We start from the raw sequence: 21,356 nt of genomic DNA on the forward strand, positions 1-21,356 counted from the left end.
CGTGTAAGGTAACCCAGTTACCTTAAAAAACAATATAATAGGAGACAGTACAAATTTTAAGTCCCCTTTAAAACTGAATGTAAACATTGAAGTAGCAACAGGAAGCTGGCATGGGGTTTCAAATATCTTCTATTATTCAAGTTCATATACAAAAACCAAAGTAAAATCAAATAACATTCCCAGATTTTAACATTAGCAGCTCCTGTTACCAACATAGTACAGAAACAGCTCCATTTTCTCATTTATTAGTCGGAGAATTAGTACATCTGCCACCTGGTGGCCAACACCAACGTGGGCTTGATTCCAGATTGAATGTCCCTCCAACAACAAATGAATTTGCTCTCTAAACCAAGAGCCAAAAGTCAAAGACTACATCATAATCCAAATGTTAAATCCCTCAGATCAATGTGAGGAAAAAAAACTGCTCTTGGCTTAGCTTGACATTGGTCAATACATTATATTCCCATTTATTTTTTTAAACTATTGTTCAATATTTAATTTTGTCTATGCAGGCATGCCATAGCTATGGCAAAAAGGAAAAAAAAACAAATCTTGATAATCAGCTTTACACAGAAAAGAATATTCTCTACAAAAATGGGATTCTAACCAAAAGAACAATTCAGCATTTTAGAAAAGAAAATAGTCAAATAATGAATAAATGTATTCTAGAAGCAGAAAAAGATAAAATATCAAGTTTGATGTTGCAAAAAATATGAATTCTGCCATAAAGATGTGAAAAGCATCAACATTAAAAAGAATATGTGCCCAGGAAGTCCAGGTAGTTTTGGCAAAAATAAATGGGTTAATAGTCTACACTGACCAAATATTCTGATTATTTGGAAGGGAAGAAAGAAACTACAAGCAAAATTCCATAATGAGTATTTCCTAATTTTATGAATCACTATTTGTATTTTTATGTTTTAAGTCACTTACATACTGATCTACTGAAAGATACAGAAAACATAACACATAAATATTTAGATAATCTCTTGTCATGTACAAATATCAATACATGAGCTAAGTCAGTGAGACAGAAAGATATTTACTCTTGTTGAAATAGAGAATTACAAATTTGAAAAAAAAACTTGCATTATTTATGTTTAAAAATAATTGTTAATGATGAGTATTGAGAAAACTGAAAATCAAATTTTTACTTTACATCAAAGGTGCCAGATGGACAATCCCAGAGTGCATGTCTGTTTTTATCACAGAAACAAGTTACAATGACAACTCTGCCTTTTCATGCCAATTTTACATTTAATGATGAAATTGCCCTTATTAAAACCATCGTACTTTGCAGAGAACATGGAAGAGCTATATAGCACTGACCTCTTGGCTTTCGGAATGTGATGCCCAGGACAGTCAAAATTAACTCCTACTGACTCTGAATATATCTCATAAAGAATAAACTAGAAGAGAACAATTTCTCATTTGTCTTTTAGGCTAGTGCTTATTGCATGAGTCATAATTTTGAAGTCTATATTATAAAAGTTTATCTTAAAATGTAGAGACAGAAATTCACTTATATACCAGTGTTTCATAAAGGTAGTGATCCAGTAACAAAGTCTTTAGAAAAGTAAGTTGTCTATGGGCTTCTGAGCTGCAGCCTCTTGTGAAATAATTACATATAATGCATGGCTTGAAAATAATAACATTTTAAAACATTACTGTGCTGTTAAAAAGAATAATATACAAATGCGAATGGAAAAACCAGTTTTGCCCTAAAACAAAGGTCAAAATCCAGTGACTGCAGCTTCCCGGGCAAAGAATAGATACTTTTAACACTATGCCTGCAAATGGTATGTTGGGATATAAGAAAGTAAATTTTTCCCATGGAAGAAAACACCAACAAAATATTTTTGTCCTGTATTTGGATCCAACTGGAGGAGATGAAAAATATCTCCCAAGAACACATTAACGAACATTAATCCTCTACAAGAGATTCTAATAAGTTGTATTTTCTTTTACGATTCTAAAGATAAAAACTTTTAAACTTCATATTTATTGTTTTGCTTTTAGTGGATGATAACTCCCATGCAAAGACATATATAAGAAAAATGGATTATGTAAATATATATACACATACATACATATATATACACACTTATATATGACAGTGTATAGCAACACAGCGTCTGACTGAGATCCAGCAAAAACAGGGAGCATAATGAAAAAACAAAGATGTCCAAATTACCAGATACATGATAATATTTACTGTTTGTAAAATATAATATTTTTGATAAAAATATTTTCTCCTAAGCTTTCAGATCACTAAGCTTTTATGATCTGACTGTCCTTGTTTTTCTTCTTGAAATCCATTGAAATATTATTTTCAAGTACACTGTCCTCAGATAGCCCCACTTTACACATAACCACAAATATGTCTCTGATCCAAGAGTCTGAATTCCATTTTGAAAAATAACTCCTTTTTCTTCCTCATGGAAGCAAACTTCCTATTACAGAATCACCCACACAACCATCCCCAACCAGTCTTCAAGGCAAGGGCAGCTGGCTTGTCATTAAATGTTAGCCTCATTATCTCAGTTGCACTCACTGTAGACACTGCCTTCACAGACTAAGCAAATTCTAATCTGGTTCCACCACTTATTATCCATTTCTGATTTTAACTCTGACCTATTTGCTGACTACTCTCATATTTATTTCCCTTGTCTTGAGTTCTCCTCCAAATGCTATATTCATGCATAAAAATCGACATTTGATAGGTCTACATGGACATATAGTCAATATTATGAACTAGAAAAGTCCAAATTTAAACTACTGTTCTTCCATCCAAAATGGGTCCTCCTTGATCCTCTTCAGCATATTCTATGCATATCCATTGTTCACAGAGAAGTCAAAAGCTTCAAGTCATATGTGATTTTTCTCTCCTTCAACCTCACCTCCCCAAATGCAGGAATTTGATGGACTCAATCTTCAAATCATATGCAGAAAACAACTGGTTTGCCTCTTATTATTAACAGTCTAGATGGATTTTTTTGAGGCTGGTGTTTCACTTTACTCTTCGGTAGTACATTTCTCCAGTAGGAAGTTCTGCTCTGAATCCCTGTTTGGGGCAATTAGAGTGGGAGTATGGGTTGAAAGAGTTCACCTAACTTTATCAAGTTTCTCTTGAAACAGGAATGGATATTATATATATATATATATTTCTTGATGAAATGCTAATCAGTTAGAAAGGGTACAACCCAGTACTTTATTTTAATGCAAAATTGTTATGCCTTAATGACATGTTGAACAAAATCTGAGCTAACTATGATAATTTAGGCACTAAATATTGCACCACTGGCTAAAATGTCAACCCTATAATTTGGTCAAGAGATTGGTCCATGATGCTTGTTTTACTATTACCTAGTCTCACTTCACTTTAAATCACTGGCATATTTAACTGAGGCATTTCAAAATTTAGAACCAATTTTTAGAGCATTAAACATTTATTATTGAAAAAAAAAAAGCATGGTTATTGAAGTAAGCTGATTTGCAATATTGTATGTTTTAGGGTTATCAATTTACAGCTCTACAAATGTTTACTATCACACCATGCTTACCACTGACAATCTTCCACCAAGTCCATCTTAGTCTCCTCCCCCATTTCTTTTTAAAGATTTACTTATTCATTCATAAAGAACTCTGGTATAGGATAGAAGTGCAGGGGTAATGAGAGGATTCACCAGAGACAGAATAGGAGCAGAACAGGCAGACTGATGAAGTACACTACTGAAGGGAGCAGCGGGCAAAACAGGAGAGGTCTGATGTGCCATGTGGCTCACCTCCCTGGCCAGGGTTCGAACTCATGCTGAAGTGGCTGTGGCTAGCTTCGCAGTGTTGTGCTCTAACCCACTGTGCCATCGTGGAGGGCTCCTCTTCCCCCATTTCATTCCATTCACCCACCTTCCTGTTCTGGTAAGCTCAGTTCTAAAGTCAGATTTCAAGAGTTCACTTTTGTTTGTTTTTGTCTGCTCCTATGTTTTGTTTTTTATATTCAACTTAGGAGTGAATTCATTAGTGAAGCCTAAATCTTTTCTTTTAACATAGAAAAACTGGGATCTAGGCCAGTGATGCAGAGGGTGAGAAGATTCACCACAGACAGTGAGGAGGAGAACAGGTGGATCTACTGAAATATACTGCTGAGGGGAGAAGTGGGTGAGACAGGAAATGTCTGTTGTGCCAGGTGCTTGAACTCCCTGGTTGGGAACAAATTCAGGCCTTAGGGGTGGTAGGGCTGAGTCTTAACCCTTAGGCTACCAGTGAGGCCCTGAAATCTACATCTTAAAGCAGCCAAAGACAGAGGTAGACAGTACAGGACTCATTACATGGCTCAACAATAGCCATAGACATGACCTTCCTGTCTTGATCCTTCAATAGGTAAATGTAGGCCTTTATCTTCATCCTTATAATCTCAATGCTATAAAGTGACTGCCTTTCCTCTAGGTATTATAGCTACATTGCAGGCATAAAAGATGAAAGGGGAACAAAAGAGAAGACTTACCAGAAAAATGAAAGTTTTTCTCTAAATGATTATAATAGCATTACTGCTGTTATCCATTTCAACAGAGAAGTTTACAAATAATGAACCCTGTGTCTACAATGCATATGAATTCTAAAATAATCACCCAGTTACTATAAGTTGTACTCTGTAGGTCATATTTAGACATTTAATTTAAATTAGAGAATGGTCCACATCCATTCTTTTGCATGTGAACTTCCAGTTTTCCCAGCATTATTTGTCAAAAATGACTGTCCTTTACCCACTGAATGATCTTGACAAAAATTATTTGCCTTATTTGTAAGTGTGTTTATTTCTGTTTCTCTATTCTATATTCCTAGTGTGTGTGCCTACTACATAATATCATACCTGTTTGATTCTGTAGTTTTATAGTAAGTTTTGAAGTCAGTAAATTTGCGTACGATTTTGTTCTACTTTTCAAGATCATTTTGCTATTTGCATTCTTTGAGTTTCCATATTTTAGGATTTTTTAATTTTTGCAAAATAAATCTTTAGGATTTTGGTGGAATACATTGATTAGTTTGAAAACTTTGGATATTGTTGAGATTATTACTTTATTAAGTTTTGCAATTCATGAGTATGAGAAGTTTTTCCATGTTTTATGTCCCCTTTAATTTTTTCCAGCAATGTTTTATCTTTTTTGCTGTACAGATTTTTAACCTTCTTTGTTAATTCCTCAGTATTTCTCTTTTTTGATGTATTTAAATGAATTTTTAAAAATTTCCTTTTCAGTTATCCATTGTGCGTATATAGAAATGTAACAGAATTGTGTTATTGACATGCTGCAAATTGCTGAATTCATGTATTAGTTTCTTTTTTTTTAAAGGATTTTTTAGGAATTTAAATTCCTCCAAGAAATGTTCACTGAGCTATGATTTAACAGAAAGACTTTTGTGATAGTTGCAATGATGTTGAATATCTATCATGAATTTGATAATAACCAGTGGTCAGCATATCTAAAAACTCATCATGAATTTTGCTCAGCTATATGGTAAGTTCTCATAGGTACTATAAAAGTTGTTGATTCTAGCAATTTTGAGTGCTCAAAGTTATACAACTTTTTTTCCCCATTCATTCTGTTTTAAATTTTGTTATAAATATAGAGTTTTTATATACTTACTAAAAGTATTTTACTTAGTTCTGAAAACGATTTTAGGAGGTTCTCTAATCTTACCCTCTTTCTTTTTTAATCTTTGAATGGTGAAGCTCCTTACAAGGTCACCTGTGCAATAACAAGAATCCAATAAATTATTTTGGGTCAATATCAATTCCTATGTACCTATATAGTCTGTTCTTTGGGAGAAATCTACCTCTTCTTTGATTCTCATTCCTCTCTTTTTTAGTTATCTGTTGGTCTTTTCTTTGTTCTTCTATATAATTTTAGTTATGTTTTCTAAATTCAAGCATCTTTAACCCTTCCCCTCTTGGGTTCCCTAGCATCAATTACACTTATTTACAGTCACATGCATGTTGTATAACAAATAAACTGCAAGGTTAATAAGATTAACAAATTGATTCCATATGTAGGAGTTGCCAAAGATGCATAATGCAAACTTACAGGAAGTTAAGAATCAAAGCACAAAAACTGAGTATTTCTAAAATTAGCTAGAAAGCAAGAAGATTAAAGGGATAGGAAAACATAGACAAAGAAAAGAATAATATAGAGAGAATCCTTGTTGTCACTCACTATATTAGGCATTCTTTGCAAATACTATTTAATTCAGTGTTTCCGTAGTAGTTTCCAATAGATACTGTTAAGGAAAATTAATTTCAGAGAAGTCCATAGTATATGACCTAATATAATGCAACTACTTGTCAAAGCTGGAAATCAAATTCAACTCTCTGTCTCCAAAAATCTGTTTTCTTTTTAGCTCACTGCACCAATCCATGATAGCCCTAATCAACTCCATAGAGGAAATATGGTGAATCTGGTTATTTGGTTAATTATAATTCCCAAGACATTTTCAATGAAATTGAAGAGAGTGAAATCAAGTCAATCAAACCAAGTTGATTATTTTCTTTTGATTTTGGCACATTGGCTTGCTACCTAATTGGCTAGTGTTTAGAACTGATTGGCAGGTGTGATAAAACTCATTAAATCAACTCTGTTAAAAAGGAAATGATTGCTATCTAAATATGGTATCAAGCTTAAGGATTCTCTTATGTGTTACAATTTGCACATTCTCCAGGGATGTAAGTTAACTTTGCATATAAAAGAGTCCACTGAAAAATATCACACGTGTCCCATGACTGCAATTTCCAATCATTAGACTCTGACACACTCAATATGAGCATTTTCTCTAAGACATACAACAAATAATGCATTGATAACAAGAGTCCTGAAGATTGCATATGATTTTTTTAGGAAGAAATTGAAGAAGATTAAAGATTATGCTGTAACAGCATCACTTGCCTTCATTTGCATTAGTGAATGTTGAGAGACAATTCTTTATCGGTCTTTTGTGTTTCTGCACAACTTAGGAGCAGAGACACTGATTGCCCTTTGTTCTGGACTATCTTTTCAAGTGTAACTACGTGGTGAATAGCCATGGAAAACTGCAGTAGTATCTCTTCTGGAATAAAGGGCAGGTTTGCAAACAGCCTTGAGAAAAAGGTTTAATGTCTCCATCTGGAGAAACAGGAAGGTATATTCACTGTAGTATAAAGAAATCAGATTCTTTAAACAAGGTCCATCTCTTAAATCTCATTTTGAATGCAGGACCTAGCTGGCCCTCTTCACATTGTGCTGTACACACGAGGTATCAGGGAAGCAGCGTGAAAATGTGGTGGTATGCCTGATGTCACGACTAAGAATAGTGTGCTGTAACCTCTCTTTAATAGAAGAGACTTGTGTCTTTTGCCAACTTCTATGAAACTGTGACAAGCAAGCATGTCAGCTGTAGCTCCAACGATGTTAGTTAACTTTGCAACAGTAAAAATTCATAGTTCTAGACAATGAGCAGGAAACTTACTGCTAAAATTACTTGTAGAAAATAACAGCAGGTATTTGCTAGAGGAAGTCTAGGTTATTTCAATTTAACTATTTTGTGTTTTTCTTCTTATTTTATATTTCAGTTTGTTTTCCTTGACTACTTTAACTGAAACTGAAGGATAAGTCTAATTTCCTTTTTTTTAAAATATTTCCTTGGTATGTTTTATTTTACTAGATATAAATAGTTCAGCCAATCTAATGATTATATATCTCATGCTCAGTAGATAAGTCAGTAACTATTCCCACTTAACAAATCTGTTTTGTGGATCGCTATAATACCAAATAATTACACCTCTTTTTTGAAAATACTGTAGCTTTACATTTCATAATTGTGTTCAATTTTCGTACATTAGTACTCACTATATTTTTCAGTCATCATTAAAGTCATTGACATATTTATAAATATATATGATTACAGGCTCAACTTTCAATATGACTATTCTAGGAGGTTAAATATACAAAGGAATATATTGGCCTATAAAAATAATTATAATTATTTTTTTGCAAATAATTTTTGTATTATTTAAAACTAATAATAACATGGAACAGAATCATAGTTTGATAATCTAGAATGTCAAAATGAGTAGCAACAAATGTGTTTTCTCTGCTTATTTAGATCATTAACATATGATGTTAATTGCTTTTTGGTAGGCTATCTTTGTGTATTTCCAATGAATACAAGTTAGTTGTCTAGAGAAAAGTTGACCATTTTCTCAGAAAAAAAAAAAAAGTTTGTTAGAATCAAAAAGTCACATATTTCAATGCCCCATACTAAGAACAGCAGGTAGTATCAACCCCAAATTATCTTTCCTCATGCTGATATTTAAAATCTCAATGTACTTGTATGGAACATTTAGTCATTGCCTTAACCCCACTTTTTGCATAATTTTTTTGTAGAATGTGCTATGTTGCTAACTACACAATGTAAGACATTATTGAGTGTGAGAGAAACCTTAGAAAGTGTGAATATCCCTTTCATAGATTTCCTCACAGTCTTCCTTTGGTGCCTGTTACTAAACCCACTTAATCAGCACCTTGATAAATGGTGCATTCACTTAATTGGAATAATTGCCAAGGAGAAGAATCAGTGCAGTTCATTTCAATGACTCCAAACAATGGATAAATTGCACACAGAGTCCATTTAAATAGCACCCCTGATGTTGTCTGTAGGCCTAAAACAGGTGTGAATTGGTATTTGCCAGCACGTACTTCTCACTATGTAACCTTCCTGTGGCATCATGCTGTTTTCTTGTTCTACTACAGCTGCTAAATTAGGTTATCATACTTCAGATGACAAAGTTAGTCCTGACGTTCTCATTCTTCAATTACACCAGCATATGAATGATACACTAATAACAAAAGCAAGAAGTAAGTATTTGGGGAAAGAGTAACTGAGTAATTAGATGATGAGAGAAGTGAAATGAAGTCAACACATATTTTCCAGTGTTCCAAACACTATGATATCAGAATAGTTCTCAAGCTTCTAATAAGAATAGGGCACTTACATTCCAATGTATCCATCTCCTGCAAATTATATTAGAAATTTGGAATAGTTTTTCAGAAGAAGTAGGTAGCAAAATATATTTTTCTAATTTCTGGTTTGTGTGCTGCTGTATATATGGGTATGACCTTTTGGTAATCATGATGAGTGATTAATTAACACATTTATTATTTTTTCAGAATCTGTGCTAATTAAGCATATTCTACTATATTTTTTCCAGTTTCTTTTAAAACTAAATCCATATGCAAAATGTCTCTATCTTCCTACATGTTTGTTTATTTATCTTGTGAATCTGTTTGCTAAAATCTGTTCATGAAGGAGGATGGGAATGGAGATGCAAAAGGAGGAGTGAGAAGAATTAGGAATAATATTCCTTGGAGATCCTGATGTACTTTCTTGCAATAAACTTTGGCACATTGGAGGAACTTCATGAGACTGTAGAAGGAAATCGAATGTGGAATGCTCCATTATCATTTATATAATGCACTTATTTTAAGGATGAGGTATTTAAGCTCTAGACCAACTTAGGTTTGATTCAAGTTTCTCAGCTAGTAAAGGAGGCATCTGGGTCTTTTTCCAAGAAACATGGAGTACAAATCTAGCTCCACATAACAGCAGCTATTTTATCAAATATCATATAGATGATAATGTACATTTAAGAGTGTAAATGGTTTACATAATTACTGATCCACTGTACTATTTCTATGTGCCTTTTCATTCTAAGCAGTTATACATGCAAGCATTTTCTCATTCATTTGTGGATTCTCTTAGCAAAATATTTGAGTTGCTTGCTGTATGTCAGGCACTGTATTTCAGATCTCAGGGATTCTACAAATTGCATTGTCCCTGCCTTTAGGAATTTCACAGCTAAGATATTTGTTCCAGTATGTAGAATATGATATAACTAATTAGCATTATTTATGATTGCTACATTAGAGGCATTGTCCATGGCTTTGTATAACATTTCATTCAATCTTCACTGCAACCCTAGCAAGCATTATTGACTACACTATAAGAAGGAGAAAAATGAGATTCAAATTTACTCAGGCAATAAGTGACAGAGGTTAAGTTTCTGATATATCTGACCTCAGAGTTCAATTCTGTCTTTTTACCATGTCATCTCCCAGTGGGATAGTTTAAAAAGTAACTGAAATTAAATATGCCTTTACCTCATATCTTTGTTGATTATAGGAAAATATGGGAAAGGAAAATGCATATATTCATTCCTGTGGTAAGTGAACTTTGCTCATACAAGAATGAATGTAACGTCCCCTAACAGTGAAGCAATGAGCTAGCTCAGGACAGAACAGAAATAAGTCAAGCACCATCATCTACTCCAATTAATAATCTACAGTTGAGCATGCTCTCCTCAAGCTTTTCCTTTCCAATGTTTAAGATGTTAAAAGGACACTTCAGAAAATAGAAGTCAAATGTCATATTTTTTTACCATTTCATTTAGATGTCATGGTCCATTTCTTGAAGAAATGAACCATCATAGAAAACACATAGCATTATCACTAAGTAGAGTGTTTATGCTGAGTAATTAGAAAATTATCCTAACCAAGGTAATACTACACAATAATGGACTTATCAAAGAGTAACAGATAGACCATCACAGAAAAAAGTGGGCCCAGCTATAAGGCTATAACCCAGTTATACACACACACACACACACGAACATATTTGGAAACGTAAAGCACATGTCCAAAGAATATTCCAAAGAATATGACTGGGGCAAGGGAGCAAGGATAATCAGGGCCCAGTTATCACTTCTGATCAACACTGTGGATGGAAACATGAAAATAATATTGCCGGTTTTAATCTCACAATCTACCTCTAGACAACCGTTTGATGAGTATAACATCACTCATGTATGTCCAACTCTAAACTTACATCCATGGATCACATCCAACGAAATTACATTTTAATTTATGGACTTCAGATATGGACACAAAAGTGTACCGTATCACTTCATAACATACAAATTCTATATTATACTGTTGCTTCATAAAAATGTAACTATAGTCTTTGAAAACTGAAACAAAAATGTATTAGGATTAAAGAGTATTTTCTTAAAAAAAAAACTAATGTAATGGTATCATTTTTGAACAGATGGCAAATCTTAACTTTTATTTTTGTAATGCACATATTGCTAACACTTGACCTGGTATGTTCCCTTCGGATAATGATTGTAATATGATAAAGCAGAGAAAAAACAACTAAAACTGTTATCCTGTTAACAACATAGATTAATTTGATATAGTAAAGCTTTGCTAAATAATCTGGCAAAACAGGAGATATTTTGTATATATCTATTTTAGGAACATAAACTAGTCATTATAAAGGATGGTGACAAGCAGGTATGTTGCAAATTTCAGATTAATTAAAATGATGTTTAACAAGCCCTATTAGAATAAACATTTTCCCCTGATTGCTATCACAAGCAGGGTTTTAGTTTTGTTTGCTGGGTTTCTTATCCATTTAAGCCTTCCCCCCCACTCCCCACCCTCCACAGCCTCTATTCCTTTGCATTGAAGTGAACCCAAGCACAGCAACATTAGCCTAATGCATGAGAACAATGAGGTGAAGAAAAAAAGACAGAAGAAGTAAGTCTAATTACTCTAGTTTCATAGAATAAGCTTTTAAGGCTAAGTTCACCTAGGGCAATTACCCACCTAATTGCTCTAGTTTGAAGCTGGTTTGAAAAGATGTTTTCAGCAATGTGAGGGGAAAACATGCAAATTCAGTGGATTGGTTTGATCCCTATTGCCCTTTTTATTAAAGAAAATTCCTTGAAGTATTGAGATGACATTCCTTGAACATACTTCTGATGTAACACAAAGCCTTTCTGATAGAATGCAAGCTGGTGTGAATCCTCATCTAAATCCATGTACTAACCTTGCTCTTAAAAGTGATCAGTGAATACAAAAAAACAGTGTCTCTAAAAATACATAGCCTCCATTTGTGGAGACATATCTGGCAACATAAAATGTAATAAATGCTTTTTTAAAAAAATGAAAACCTTTTCTGATTCTTTCATTTTAACAGTATTCTCAAAAGTTATGTCCCACTATAGCTGGTTAGTTTTATAACCTAAGCCCTTTAAAGTGCAAGTTATCTACATCTATGAGTTAGAATGGTTAATAAAATATTCACTGGGAATCATTCTCAAGTAATATCTGATGGAAAGGGTGTTTCAGTGGAAGGAAGAAAGTAGGAAGGATGGCAGGGAGAAAGAGATGGAAAAAGGAAAGGAGGGAGGAAGGCTGAGAGGGAGCATGAGGGAAGGTTGAAATGAGAAGAAAAGTGAAATCCGTGGGGGAGGTGGCAGAGTGCAACTGCTAAGGTTGGCATCTTTTCACAAACTGCTTGTGTGTGAAGATAAAGACACACAAAGAGAATCATTCAAAGCAAGGGGAGATCCAGAACTGTAGGAATCCAATTATCTAAGTCAAACCTCCTTATTAGAATAAGAAAACTATATTTTAAAGAACTGTCAGAGTCAAAAAGAGAATAACAGACTGCTCTCAAAACCACATTTCTTGATTTTCAGTTGGTCTAGCAGAAGTTTATATATTCGGAAAACAAACAGAAATCTGTCCAGGTCAATGTATGAAGTAGGAAAAGAAGAGCAGGACTATGCTTGGGTCTAGGTGTACCAGGCAAGAAGGCAACTTTCAGAACTCTTTATAGGACAGGGTGTCTGGTGCAGTAAGTTGCTGCAGAAGAGTTATAGACACAGTAGCAAAGAAAAAAGAGCAGAGGAATCAGAGCTCAAAGTCTGGGCTAGTGTTGCTGGGATTTTTTCACATTCTCTATACAAAATAATCTGGTTGTGCTAGGTGTTTTTAAAGTGGAAAGGCATTTATTTAAACTATTCTACCTTCTCCCATATAGTGTGCTGCTTGTCACTTTTCTTCATATGCATCTCACTGGCAAGGGACAAAAAAAGAAAGATTAAGACAGCAGAACAGACACAGTAGAGAAAGAAATGTTTGTCTCTTTAACTTGTAACGTCCTATGTTTATAGAGTAACTAAAAAAATCTTTCCTTAAATGTAAGAGGGAGGAAAATAGTACAATTCATAATCATTAGAAAATCATGAGAACGGCAATAAATTGAGCCCATTATGTTGAACTTTTTTGTTCTAATCATATCATTTTGAAATTTGTGACCATGCCTATTACTTTCAACCAATGAAAGAAAAGGAAAACAACTTCTCTCTGATTCCATTGTTGATTACTAATGAACAGAAATAATGGTCACTATTTTAGACTGAGGATGGATGACAAATATCTGGTAGAAATGTTCCTATTTCCCATCATTTCACTTAACACCAGCCTGAGTAATTAATTACTGCATTAGATAGCCATGAGATTATTTGTCATTCCTGCTTTAGACCAGTGTCAGCAAACTTCTCTAAAGAGTCAGATAGTGGATAGTCTGTAAGATCTCTGCCGCAGCTACTCAGATCCACAGTTGTAGCTCCAAAGAAACAAGAGAGGAGCTGTTAAAAAGGTAACTGCTGTTCTGTTTCTTCTGATGCAATTCATTAACAAAATTGTCACAGGGTGGTCCCAGGAAAAAGGGAGATTTTAGGTTTCCTCCTTTACCCAAAGGAGGGTTGAGCTGAGCAGGGAGAAGAAGAATCTGGGGAGGAGATGGAAGAGAAGGTAAACAGAATGGAGAACCAGAAGACCTGAGGGAGGCACAGGAAGCAGAGACATGTGAAGAAGCGGTTCTTGGTTCTTGGTCCTGGACTGGTTGAAACAGATGTGGGTGAGAGACCCGTGGGCAGGTTAACTATGGCAGTTTTTAATCTTGATTTTGCTCTTTTCCTCTCAGACTTGTAGGGCAATCTCTGACTCTTTAATATGGGTCCCTGCCAGAAGCTGTTTTAGGCTTGTGGAGGGCTTTCAGGCCTTTCTTTGGGCCAGTCCCTTTTGGGTGAAGTTTTACTCATGAGGGGATGGGTAACTTTGGGTGTTTGATTTAGAAACTATATTCTTTGTCTTTTCTGTGTTGCACAATCATTGTATTAAAGTCCCTTTCCATTAAAAGTCTAATAGGTTTTGCCTTGATGCAGCAGATGGCAGAACCTATTTAGAACAGGCAGGTTTTGGGGGTACTGGGGTGCCCCACTCTCTGCCCTGTAACAAAACCAGATTTTCCTACAGACCATGTTTTACCAAACCCTGTGTGAAGTATTTCTGGTACTGCTATATACCTGGTGGGAGCATTTATGCCCACTTTGGAGTATAATATTTTCTACATGATTGAAACATGTTTCATGATTTTTGGGTTTGTTTGTTTGTTTGTTTGTTTTTGAAATATCTAAAACAGTAGGTTCATTACAAAAAAGGGGAAAGAAAGTAAAGAATACTGACAGAGACACAAGTGGCAGCAAGTGCTGCCCCTGAAAGGGACAGGTTTAAGTAGATACGACTGCTTAGTGACAGGTAAGCCACCTGAAGTCTATCATTACTTTTAAAATGTTCAATGTAAATCTGTCTTTACAGTGTTCACATACCAAATGTGCAATTAAGACAACAGCATGGGTGAGTGCGTGAAAGTGTATTCAAATGACTTCAAGTGTTCTAGAAGATTTAATATTATAGGGACCACAGTTTGGTGTAGGCTCTCCCAGGTAGAAGAAAACAAGAAATCTCAGGTCATTATTCAGGTTTTAAAGAAGAAAGTTTATGTTGGTATATAAAGAGAATGATTGTCCAATGAATATTCTGGTCATAAGTGAACTATAACAACACTCAGTATCATATTTTTTAAGTATTTGTAAATAAAATGTGGTAGAAAATATGTTAGGGAAAATTCAGATTTTCTTTTTTTTTCTGGAAAATTTTAGAGTTCACGTCCTACTGCCATGTTAAATAATGTTAAAAAGTATTTGTCGGCCCTCCCTGGTGACGCAGCGGGTTAAAGCACAGCACTGAGAATCTAAAGCTGCTTCCGCATGAGTTCGACTCCCGCCTGCCCTGGAAGTGACCACATGGCGTGGCAGACCTCTCCTGACCCGCCCGCTGCTCCCCTCAGCAGTGTACTTCGTAGATCTGCCTGTTCTGCTCCCCACTCTGTCTCTGGTGAAGCCTCTCACCGCCCCTGAGCCTCTGGCCTGTACCCCAGTTCTGTATGCACGAATAAATAAATCTTTAAAAAAAAATTTAAAAAAAAAAATAAAAAATAAAAAATAAATAAATAAAAAGTATTTGTCACTCTTCTCTAAATTTTTCAGAATAAGTCAAAAAACTGCAATTATATGTCAATTGCATAACTCAGTATAAAATAAATTTTACTTCTTAGGTATTAACAGCACTCAGTTGCTTATTTCTAAGTCTATATTGTATGTTTTCAAATTTTTTCTTCACATTGCCATCATAATCTCTAAGACTAATATCTTCTAAGAGAGAAAATAGTCATGCATGAGTGGAATATAGAGGAACAAAACGAAGAGACAGAGAAAGTCTAACTTAAAAACTAAACCTTGAAAAAATAAGATACTATATATATGTTATTTTTTAAATTTTTTTTTAAAGATTTATTTATTTTTTCATAAAGAACTGGGGTACAGGCCAGAGATGCGGAGGGTGAGAGGATTCACCAGAGACAGAGTGGGGAGCAGAACAGGCGGATTGACAAAGTACACTGCTGAGGGAGCAGCGGGCGGGCCAGGAGAGGTCTGCCTCGCCATGTGGATCTCCTCCAGGGCAGGCGGGGATTGAACTCATGTGGAAGTGACTCAAGCTTCTCAGTGCTGTGCTTTAACCCGCTGCGCCACCAGGGAGGGCCATATATATGTTATTATATGAATATTCCTCATATTACATGTGAGGAATCCAGCAGGGAGAGATAGGAGAGAGGTGAGAACAAAGTAAGGAGGTGCTTTGTTGGTGACAATACTTGAAAGGGGACCCTTTATTTCCAGAATAAAACCAATGTTGTAAACCAACATTACTTCAATAAACAAAACAAATGCCAAAAAAAAAAAAATAACGATTTACAAAAAGAAGAGATGTTTGTTTCACATCTAATTTTTACACCCAAAAAGGGTAAATATTTTTCCTCAAGCCTTTATGTAGAAAATTTTAACTGTTAAAAAAATTTAAAAAAGAAAATTAAACATCAATCTCACCATATCTATATACCTTATTAAAGTAGATCTTTTCAAATCAATATACATTTATTTTATCTTGGTCTAAGTATTATCCATCATGCATTCATGATTATTTTGATTGGGTTTACATGATAAGCTTCATTTCCATCAATTTTTGTAAACATTTTTTATTTATAGTAAGTTCTCACTTAACACCTTGGATAAGGCCTTGGAAATTATGACTTTGAGCCACCAGACTAATGACAAAGACCAATTTTACCACAGGTCAATTTTATCTAAGCAAGAGTTAAGTTACTGCAGAATATCACCAAACTTCTAACAAAAGACCCAAGTGCATCCAATATGAACAGAGTCACTTGTATTTATCTGCCCTAGTTCAGGGTTACTCTTGCAGGGACCCACCCTGCAGCTCAGGCCATCAGAAGAGACTCAGCCTTGGACAGGGCTTCCTTCCATCACAGGCACAATTGCTCACTCACCCATCCACTCAGTCTGGGACCATGTATACATGCCAACTTTCCTAACGTGTATATCTTTTGAATGTGAGTGTAAAGGGAGTCTCCATAAAAAACTGAACAAGACATGGGTAGAATGAACATGTAAAGTCAACAAAGAAAGTGACCCAGCTGAGAGTTATTTTTTCAACATTCTAACAAAATGGCATCATATAAGTGCCTGCTGTATATGTTTTTTGTGTTAGTATTAATGTACAAAGGCATATTCTCCCATGGTTCTTAGGGAACTGGTTAGTCTGAATTGGGTAAGTAATTTGCTTATGAACATAACCTATATTTGCATATCTATGCTTATAAATGTTTATTCCTTTTAAAGATTTATTTATTTATGCATACAAGAACTGGGGTACAGGCCAGAGGTATGGAGATGGAGGGCGGTGAGAGGATTTACCAGAGAGAGTGGAGAGCAGAATGGGCAGACTGGCTCAAATACACTGCTGAGGGGAGCTGTGGGCAGATCAGGAGAGGTCTGCCACACCAGTGAGTCAGTCACCCCTGGGATCAAACTTGTGCCATAGCAGCCATGTACAGCTTCATAGTGCTGTGCTTTAAGCTGTTGCACCACCAGGGAGGGCCCCTATGCTTATAAATGTTTAACAACTAGCTTTCTAGGAAAGAAACTTCATGCAGCTTCATCTCTGTTTGCATATACAAATATGAATGTTTGTGACAATTTTACTGGCACTAAGCAATTGTAAACAGAATTAATTTATACATATTTTATCTTAAATTTTATCTAGTGAATTAATTAGTATAGCATGCTTTCAATTTATTTAACTCTCGGGTTCCTATCCAACACGTAATTATAATTGATGAACACTGATTATTATTAATAAGTAAGGCAAAGGTGAAAAAACTAAGACATAAATCAGAACTTCACTTTTTGTCAATTCTGCTAAACCAAATAATAATTTTGACCACGGGTCTCAATTTTTTGTGTTCTTGACAATACAATAGCAACAGATATAATGCACTTTACAGTTTAACCTGCCTTATCATTATTTTCTCTTACAATTTAAGCTTACATGATCACCAACACAAAACTAGCCTTGATTTGTATGTAGCATTAGCCAATTTCTGGGGTTTAGATATGTGCACATGTGCAGTTCAAGTTACGCATTTGAGATTACTAAAACTGGAATCAGGAAGAAATGTACTAGGTCATTACATAGTCTTCCCACCATGCAAATATAATAAGTGTAAACAACCTGAAAATACAGATAAGTGTAATATGTAAGCAATCATTAGGTGTTGATGAGCTTTATTTTTGATTAGGTTTCATTTTGATATATGTTACTGAATTATAAGCTGATGTTGTTTAATATTTAATTATGGCTGGGTTTGAGAAAAAATCTCACAAAATTCTTGAATTTTATCAATAGGCTCTTGCTAGTTAGTAATAGTTGGCTTCTATAGATAGATAGATAGATAGATAGATAGATAGATAGATAGATAGACAGACAGACAGACAGATATAGATAGACAGATAGACATAACATATACACACAAATTATACTTATGTGCACCCACAAATTTACACATTCTGTGCTAATGTAACAAGACCCAACCTGCACAAAATATAGAGATGGAAAAATCTAGTGATACCAGTGAGAGGTTTATAAATGGCAATGGAAAAGGGATTTATTTCTTATTTCCTGCCTCTTTTTACAAAATTACCAATCTCCTTCTAAAAATGCTTCTTCTATTACTTTCCTTCTGTAACTTGCATGACGAGATAAGACCTGCAGTGCTCACTGATAAATAAGTCACTGAAGGGTCCCATTCTTTGTTTTCCTTGATCAATGTTCAGTTTAACTAATGGAGTAGGTTTAGCCTGCCCTACTGTTGCATTTGAACACTTTGACTTCCAGTATTTTTGCCATCACTTTCCATGAGAAAAATAAAACTGCTTCCTATTTTTCTAATATATCTATTATTAGCATCCCAATGTTAATAAGGTTGCAGTGATGTGGGTAACACAATTCATGAGAAAAATTAATTATCATTAATTCAAGTTTTATTCAGTAAGAGGATACAGACTTCACTTCATTATATACCAGGAGTTATTCTCAAACATTCATTCCCCATTGCAATCTGCTTAAGCCTGAGGCACAAAGGAATTATCCCTTCTGGAAAGTTAAGTTAACTTACTCAGGTATGTCTTCTGTCTGAAACTTCCGATTGAGCCCACTGAGCTGAATATTCTATGAACTATTAAGCATAAAGTGATGATAAAAGAGTAACAGTCATTAGGTCACTGCACTTGAGGCTTCCATTTGAACTTCTTTTTGGATTCAAGGCAAACAAAAATCTTGTGTTTTACCTACTTTCTTCCCCAGCCTAGAGGCAAGGTAAAGGAAGGAGGATGAGAAAGAAAACCCCTTCTCCCTAGATTTTTGAAAACTTTAAAATCTAATGATAGAAAAGGACTGCAGTTTGAAACATGAAAGGTCAAGGTAGCCTACTAGAGACACAGCAAATATATAACTTCTTATGGGAATCTCCCAGGCGTGAGATTATTCTGAGATTTCAATCTTATAGTTAAATAGTAATATATCGAAAAGACGGTAAAAATAGTTGCTTTATAAAATGTTCAAGAATCAGTCATTTATCTCTCACAAAATGTCAGTAGCTTTATTCACAAGACTTAGAAAACTTCAGATACGAGTATTTTAAGATACACCCTTCAAAAATAAACAAACTTCCCCTCAAGATTAACTTAAAATGAAACATTAAGTGAGTCATTTTCACAAAGCAATCATTTGTCTATTTCTAATCCCCATAGACTCTATTCAGAATCAAATTGGTGGTCAGATTCAAGCATCTGCCATCGAAAAGTTACCTTCTGTAAAGCTCCAGGAATTATATAAGAAATTTATTAAAATAGAATGACAATTGAATAGAGTGAAATTTGAAATTTAAGAACAGCCTCAAATTTCTTGCACCAGGACACCCCCACTAAGCCTCCACCATCATCATCTGTGTTAGATGTCTCTTGCACGCTCATCCACATCTTGGTCTCACCTCTCTGATTTCAGCCAATTTGGATATTTCTGCACAGATCTTAACTTACTTTTCACTGACAATGTTTTTCCTCAACTGCTGGCATCTTAGCTTTCTATACATAACTTTCTTTATCCACACATGACTAGCTAGAAGTGTGGAAGAATTGATGGGAATGCTCTCACCCTATGGTGAATTCATAATGAATTTCTTCATTCTGTCTTTTGGGTATACAAACCAAAAAGACATTTGATACTCTTCTTAGCAAAGTCTCAAGCCCAACTACCCACACTTGTCACCTTGATGAAGATTTTCTTTCCTTTCTCTCTTCTGATCTCCACCCCTGCTCTTTAGCATAACCTTCAAATTGATCAGACTTTGTTTCTAAAGGAAATAAAGTTAAAATAGAATCAAATCATCAAACAGGTATTATGCCCAGCTTGTCTTGAAACATTTTCATTTTACTCTCTCTTTTATCCACAGAGGGCATAGAAAATATACATTTGTTTATAAAATTTGCTTATTAAGTGGATATGCTTAAGATATTTACGAAATTAGGTGCCATTTCTCTTCCTTTATTCACTGTGTACTTCTTGCATCTACTCACCCCTCTTTCCATGCAATACTCTCAGCTCATCTTATTAAGGACCTCATCCTTCAGACTTTTTCTATATTCTGCCCATTTAAGTCTTTCAAATTTGTTTTTTTATGTACAGCAAAATTTGGATAAAGTGATAGAACAAAGGGAGGAGAACCAGAACATCTGTACATTCACATAAATCTCTTTATACTTTATACTTTCTCAGGACAAAGCCCCTTTTTTAAAAGGTCTAACTTAAAGGAATGAGCCTAGGGTTTGCAATACTATGTCTCTTCCTCAAGGTGACAGAGACACTCCAAAGTAGTTTCTACTCCACCTGAAGATATTAGACTGAGGCAAGGATTTTGCCTCAAAGTATATTCTTGCAGATCTTTTCTGCCTTTCCCTTTTCTTAACATTTTCTAAGTAGTCATCTGCACATGAATCACAGCTCTGGAATGGAAGCTAAGACAGTCCTTTGTATTCACTCTGCTCCAGACACACTTGCATTCTGCCTCTTCCTTGGCCCTATCAGCATGCTTCATTATAAGGGACTACAAATGTATTTAAGGGGACAGGTGCCCATTTTCCCACATGCCTTTACTATTTTTAGGCCTTTGTTTAAAATGCCACCTAATTAGGGAAATCTTCCTTGATCTTCCCATAATTTCAGTCTTTCCCAGTTCATAGTCTTTCCCCTACTATCCTATTCACCACAATGTTCATCTTTCTGTGACATACTATGTATTTATTTATGCTAATTAATGCATTCTGAATAATAGCTTCCAGGTGGAGTACTTTGTATGTTTCCAAACTACATTCCAACACTCAGTATAGTGCCCAGGTAGGATAGGCACTCAGCATATATTTTCAAATGAATTTTCAATTGCCTGAATGATGTAAAAGCTTCACTTACAAATAAATCATGTATAATAACTTTCATTATATACTCAAGTTCTCTATTACCTTTCTAATGTCAAAGATTAAAGAAATCCTATAAGGATGATGAGTAATAAATATCTGGACAAGTCGAGCCTTAACAGTCTATTGAAGAAGTAATTACCTCTATTGTAGGTGGGTGTGGTAAGCAACCCATGTTGTAAGTCACTTCTCA

The sequence above is a fragment of the Condylura cristata genome, unplaced genomic scaffold (assembly GCF_000260355.1).
Source record: "Condylura cristata isolate star-nosed mole 26May11 unplaced genomic scaffold, ConCri1.0 scaffold00036, whole genome shotgun sequence".
NCBI classification, from domain to species: domain Eukaryota; kingdom Metazoa; phylum Chordata; class Mammalia; order Eulipotyphla; family Talpidae; genus Condylura; species Condylura cristata.